The sequence below is a fragment of the Pinus tabuliformis genome, chromosome 8 (genome assembly GCF_031772625.1).
Source record: "Pinus tabuliformis cultivar Carrire ecotype Pingquan chromosome 8, CPIR1, whole genome shotgun sequence".
Classification (NCBI taxonomy): Eukaryota; Viridiplantae; Streptophyta; class Pinopsida; order Pinales; family Pinaceae; genus Pinus; species Pinus tabuliformis.
Window position 1 is genome coordinate 359,641,207 of NC_142294.1, and position 6,126 is coordinate 359,647,332.

At 34.9% G+C, this 6,126-nt stretch overlaps 1 non-coding gene across 1 annotated transcript; it reads left to right on the forward strand.

Annotated features, from left to right (window-relative positions):
• Nucleotides 1-5,733: 5,733 nt before the first annotated feature.
• Nucleotides 5,734-5,805, forward strand: TRNAV-CAC (transfer RNA valine (anticodon CAC)). Its single transcript has one exon. It is a non-coding gene; the product is annotated as a tRNA-Val (tRNA).
• The last annotated feature ends 321 nt before the right edge of the window (nt 5,806-6,126 follow it).

Below are 6,126 nucleotides of genomic sequence, written 5' to 3' on the forward strand. Positions count from 1 at the left end.
TAGGACTAAAAATCAGCAATTTTCTTGCTTGCATAACTTGGGAAGTTTTTGTATCTCAAGTCTCAACCTTATTGAATAGTATGATTTATGCCTTGCAATGTTGAAAAATGTTGTGATACCACTTGCTAGTAACCTAAATGCTTTGGATGAAAATTTAGTTGTGAATTTTACTTGCAAAAGATATAAGTGAAAATATAGATTAATTGTCCCTTCTGTAGAATTTCCTTGAAATTTTTATACTGCTTGAATGAATAAATATGAAACTAATTGTTGCACCAAGACAAAAAATATCTCTACCAATTTGTAGTGGAATAGAACAGAAATAAAACACAGTCACACTATAGCAAAAAAACAAAAATTTCTAGGGAACCCAACTGGGAAAACCCTCTGCTAGCTGTATAAATTTAAAATACTATCCATATTAGAGTTTGAGACACCTTCTTCAAGAACAGGTTCATTGATGCTTATTGCTTTCCATATTCATTTTCATAAGCATTAGGGTTGTTGTCTGTCAAATCAGAGTAGCTAGAAAGTGTCTCTTTGATTTCAAAAAGCAGACTAGGATCAACTTCATCCAAGAATCCCCTAGACGGCTCATCAATAGCAAGAAGAAAGGTTTTTTTTTTTTTTATTTCATCACATGCATCCATCATAATCACTAATTTGTGTTCATTTCCTTCATAATCATTTTCAATGTTATATGAAAATGGTAATTTAGTATGATATAATCCTTAGGTAACCAACCTTCAGACATATCGTTGGTTAATTTATGTTGTTGGAAGTTTATTGAGTTTGAGTTTTATCATGAAACTACTAGAAGCGTACTAGCATGGGTGAGATGATTATCTTGATAGCAATGTTATGGTTTGATCTAGTCCTTGAAATGAACTTAGAGATGATGGTCAAAATTTCACATTCCCTTCATTTTTTTATCTTCACATATAACAAATATCTTTATGTTATAGCCTCTAGCTAGATATATATAGTAACTGCTACTCAGAAGTTGGATGTCATCATTTTGGAGCTTGAGATTACTCAACTTACCTTTGTTTGCATTTAAAATGTCATTAGATCTCATTGTATCATCTATTGCGGAGCATGAATCTAATTTACCTTTGTTTCAGTTAAAAATGTGATTAGATCTTGCTATATCATCTTTGGTAGAGAATGAATCCAATTTCTCAGAGTCCATTTGCTTGAGGTATAACAAAGGTACTTTAATTCATTAAACTTACTTTTCATATTCTCTTTGCTAATTTTGATTCTACAAGCCACATATGAATTGGAAAAGGGGCATATTTAATGAAGTGTGGAAGGAAAGGGAAGCTTCAATTATGTCCTTTCAAAATTTCTAAGGTATGTAATAAAAAATTAAAAAAATTCTCCATAGAATGTTGTGCTTTAACTTTTTATTTTGATAATGGATTATTTATGTGATCTCCCCTCTCTCACACATAACCAGAGTCCAGACATAGATGGTTTTTTGGAATATGTGGACAATGGACAGATTTAAGCTAGCCATTTATCTAGAAATTTATACTATAGAAGAGCAGGCATTTACAGTTGCATATTTACTTGCCACTAAATTAGAGTTGAAGAGTTAGACGCCTATTTGTCATGCATATACCTCACTTTTAAATCAATTTCTTGTTGTCTATGTACAGACCTTCCATGGGAAGGAAAAGAGTGATCACTACCATTGCTTAATATTTTTACAGACCAAGTAAAGATTCGAAATGTGTATAATTTAGTGGCTCCTTGGAGAATCCCAAGAGTCGAACTATTGTAGCAACAAGAAATTCATTTATTTTGAGTTCTTCATTAGTGCATAGATAGTATATTGTTTATTCCATACAATACCTCAACAATGTATGATCAAATTATAGTTAAGCCTATCATAATATTTTGACTTATCCTCTTTTAGAGGGAAACTAGAGTGTGTGTCAAGCTTGCACGTCACAATTCTATCATGCAGAGTTTACTTGGGAAAATGTTTGTGGATCTAAGCAGCAAGATACCTGTTGGAATTCAAGAGGCAGCAATACTACAAAGTGGGAATGAGGTTTCACAGTTAACCTGGCTTTCACATTATGGTTCGAGTCGGTTTGTTGGCAAGATGTTGGATACCCCAACTTCCTTTTTATGACTGAGTGCAAGATTGAATCCTTCGACATATTCCTCACTCAACTTCATTAAGTGATGGGTTTTCTCACAAGTGATTCACACCTATAAACTTTACTAGAGTTGTTATTGAGTCTTTGGAGGTGGTTATCTTTTCAATGCACACACGTACAAGAAGACAAGAAATAATATGCCTGACTAATTTGAAGTTATCTCCATGTGAATAGGGTGTTTCCATTCATAAACCTGAAAACTCACTCTACTTCTTTCTAGTGAATAACTTTGGGACTTGCCATGAATCATGAGACAATTCCAATCCCATAACTATAAATTTCTTATTTAAATCTATACCCACTAGATTAGAATCTGCACAAGGAGAACTCCATTGTTGTTTCGAAATAACCTGCAATCGACTTGTACCGTGCTATTTAAACTTTTCTGTATTTATTCACATCCTTGGTTTGTGACATAAAGATGCAATAGGATACCTTGGATTTTCTATACTAACACTCCTAAAAAATAATAAAGTATGCCCAAATCTATCATTTCAAATGATTTATGTAGCTCACCTTTTGGTTTTTCAATTATCGAATTTTTTACCTATATTGATTAGATCTTCTACAACCGATACCATAGTGACAATATATGTTATAGTTTTATCTGTGTTGCTCTGAAGGTGTTTCTCCTTCATTAGAGAAACAATACACTGCAGTTTCCATTTAGGGGAGAAGTGTACCCAGTAGCAACCTTGGCCTATGTGAAGATGGGTTGAATGCACATTAGACTCTATATGTTGCTTTGAAGGTGTTTCTCCTTCAATAATACTTCATCTCAGTAGATCCTTTCATTCTGCACCTTCAATAGATGCATGCAACCTTGGGATACATGTTGTAGATTATAGTTTTCCTATGAGGGTGTAGCCGCGATGAAAGAAGTGCATCGATTTTAGGCATCTTGTGCTTGTTGTATGCAAGCATGCTTGTTTAGTGTTTCCCAAACTTAGATAGAGCCATATTTAGTATTCTTTTATAGTTTGACTTAGATGCTCACTTTTCTTAATTTAGGCATTTTTCTTAGTTCTGTTTTATGCATATATTTATCTTTAAGAAAAGTGCACAGTAGAGAAGGGTTCTATATTTTGAGCAGGGGACACATTTCTAGGTAGGAGGTACTCTATTCTAGGAAGCTTTTTCCATGCAGGTTAGGTGCTTTATCCGAGAATCCCAAGAGTGGCACTATTGTAGCAATAAGAAATTCATTTATTTTGAGTTCTTCATTAGTGAATTGATATTATATTGTTTATTCCATGCAATACCTCAATAGTGTATGATCAAATTACAGTTAAGATTTTCATAATATTTTGACTTACCCTCTTTTAGAGGGAAACTAGAGTGTGTGTCAAGCTTGCACATCACAATTGTATCATGCAGAGTTTACCTGGCATGAGTTTTGTGGATCTGAGTAGCCAGATACATGTTGGAATTCAAGAGGCAACAATACTACAAAGTGGGAAAGAGGTTTTGCAGTTAACCTACCTTTCAAATTATGGTTGGAGTCGGTTTGTTGGCAAGATGCTAGATACCCCAACTTGATTTTTATGACTGAGTGCAAGATTCAATCCTTTGACATATTCCTTGCTCAATTTTCATTAAGCGATGGGTTTTCTCAGAAGTGCTTCACATCTATAAACTTTACCAGAGATGTTATTGAGTCTTTCAATGTGGTTATCTTTTCAAAGCACATATGTACAATATGCTGAGAAATAATATGCTATACTAATTTCAAGTTATCTTCCTGCAAATAGGGTATCCCCTTCCATAAACCTAATGACTTGCTCTGCTTCTTTATAGTGAAAAAATTTGGGAATTTCATGAATTGTGAGACAATTCCAACCCCACAACTATCAGTTTCTTATTTAAAGTTATACCCACTAGATTAGAACCCACACAAGGAAAATTCCATTCACATTTAAAAAGAACCTTCAATCGACTTATACCATGCTATTTAATATTTTATGTATTTATCTACATCCTTGGCCTGTGACATAAAGACACAACATGCTACCTTGCATTTTCTATACTAACAATCGTATACAATAATAAAATATGCCCAAATATGTCATTTCAAATTATCTATGCATCTCACCTTTTGGTTTTCCAATTATCGAAGTTATTACCTATATTGATGAGATCATCTACAACCGAGGCCACAGTGACAATATCTGTTAGAGTTTTATCCGTGTTGCACTAAAGGTGTTTTTTCTTCAGCAGCACTACAATACATTGCAGTTTCCATTCAGTAGAGAAGTGTACCCAGTAGCATCCTTCGTCTATGTGAAAATGGGTTGAATTCATAGTAGAAGTTATCTATTGTTTTGAAGGTGTTTCTCCTTCAATAGTACTTCATCTCAGCAGATCCTTTCAATCTACACCTTCAGAAGATGCATACAACCTTGGGGTACATGCTATAGATTCCAGTTTTTTTGTGAGGGTATAGAAATGATGAAATAATCGCATCGATTTTAGGCATCTTATGGTTTTTGTATGCAAGCATGCTTTTCTAGTGTTTCCCAAACTTATATAGAGCCATATTTAGTATAATTTTATAGATTAACTTAGATTCTCACTTTTCTTAATTTAGGTTTTCTTCTTAGTACTATTTTATGCATAGATTTATCTTTAATAAAAGTGCACAATAGAGAAGGGTTCTATATTTTGATTAGGGGACACTCTTCTAGGTAGGAGGTACTCTATTCTAGGGAGCTTCTGTCATGCATGTTAGGTGCTTTATCCTAGACAAAGCTCCAAGTCCTTGCCTCCTTGACAAAGTCCCTACCATACAAGACACTGGTGGATAGAGTTCCAAGTCCCTAAATTTTCCAAAAACCCACTTGAGCCTAGCTATCTAGCCTAAAATCATTTACATTCCAATCATCTCTTAGCTGTGATTTCATAGAGAGAGCCCTCTCTGGTTTGGTAGGGCTAGCTACCAAACTAAAATCTTGGTATGTGGTTACCTCCATTGATATCCTCATCAGCCTGGGACGTTATGGAGGATAACATAGGGCATGACAACTAGGGAGTGCCAAGGTGTTCTAGTGAATGTAAGGTTCCCATGTCATGGAAAAATGTAATGCTAGTTGTGAGGTCATGACTGCCAAGGTGTGTTAGGGAATGCTAGGGTATGCTAACATGTGCCAGATAGTATGGAGACATGTCAAACATGATAAGATGTGCCAAGTGCTAAGGCATGCCAAGATGTACAAGGGTTCCAAGTCCATGCCTCCTCTTCTTGCATATGCTATCCACTTATGACATTTCCTTTGCAATATTTGGTGCATTTGCTAGTTATAGGTCATTTATAGGTTATAAATGTCTTCAGAATTTCACTTCTAATTGAGTATTCAACTGAACATATTGATTCTCTTATACAAAACTATTTTTCTCTCCACCCACTTTTCATAACTTCAATAACCATTAGGTAGGGACCTGCAGCTTCGATGTTGCTTTGCTTGTTTAGTAAAATATTGTCGAGACTTTAATTTATTGAAAGTTATAGAATTTACAATTTATGAAGTTTCAAGGTCTACTTTTTAAAAGTATAATTCTTTAAAGGGTGCTAGCTCAATGGAAGAGCACCTGCTTCACAAGCAGGAGGTTGGTGGTTCGATTCCATCGTGCACTGACATCCATATGGAATGGAGATGATCAATTTTTGGTGACAGAGGCTCTTTTGACCATCACCAATGAGCTTTGGTGACATTTTTCTACCCTCACCAAAAATATGAAACGGTAACAATCAACAAACGCCATCATATATACGCATCAATAGTGACGACCCTCAAAGGTCTGTAACCATAAATCATTGTTGTTGATATGAAATGGTGACGGTCGTTGTCCATCATTATAGTCACTATTCGTGACAGACCTTGAATGTCAGCACAACACCCATACTTCTAGCAATGTGGCTTTAGGTGACAGTCAATGAACAACACCATATATATGC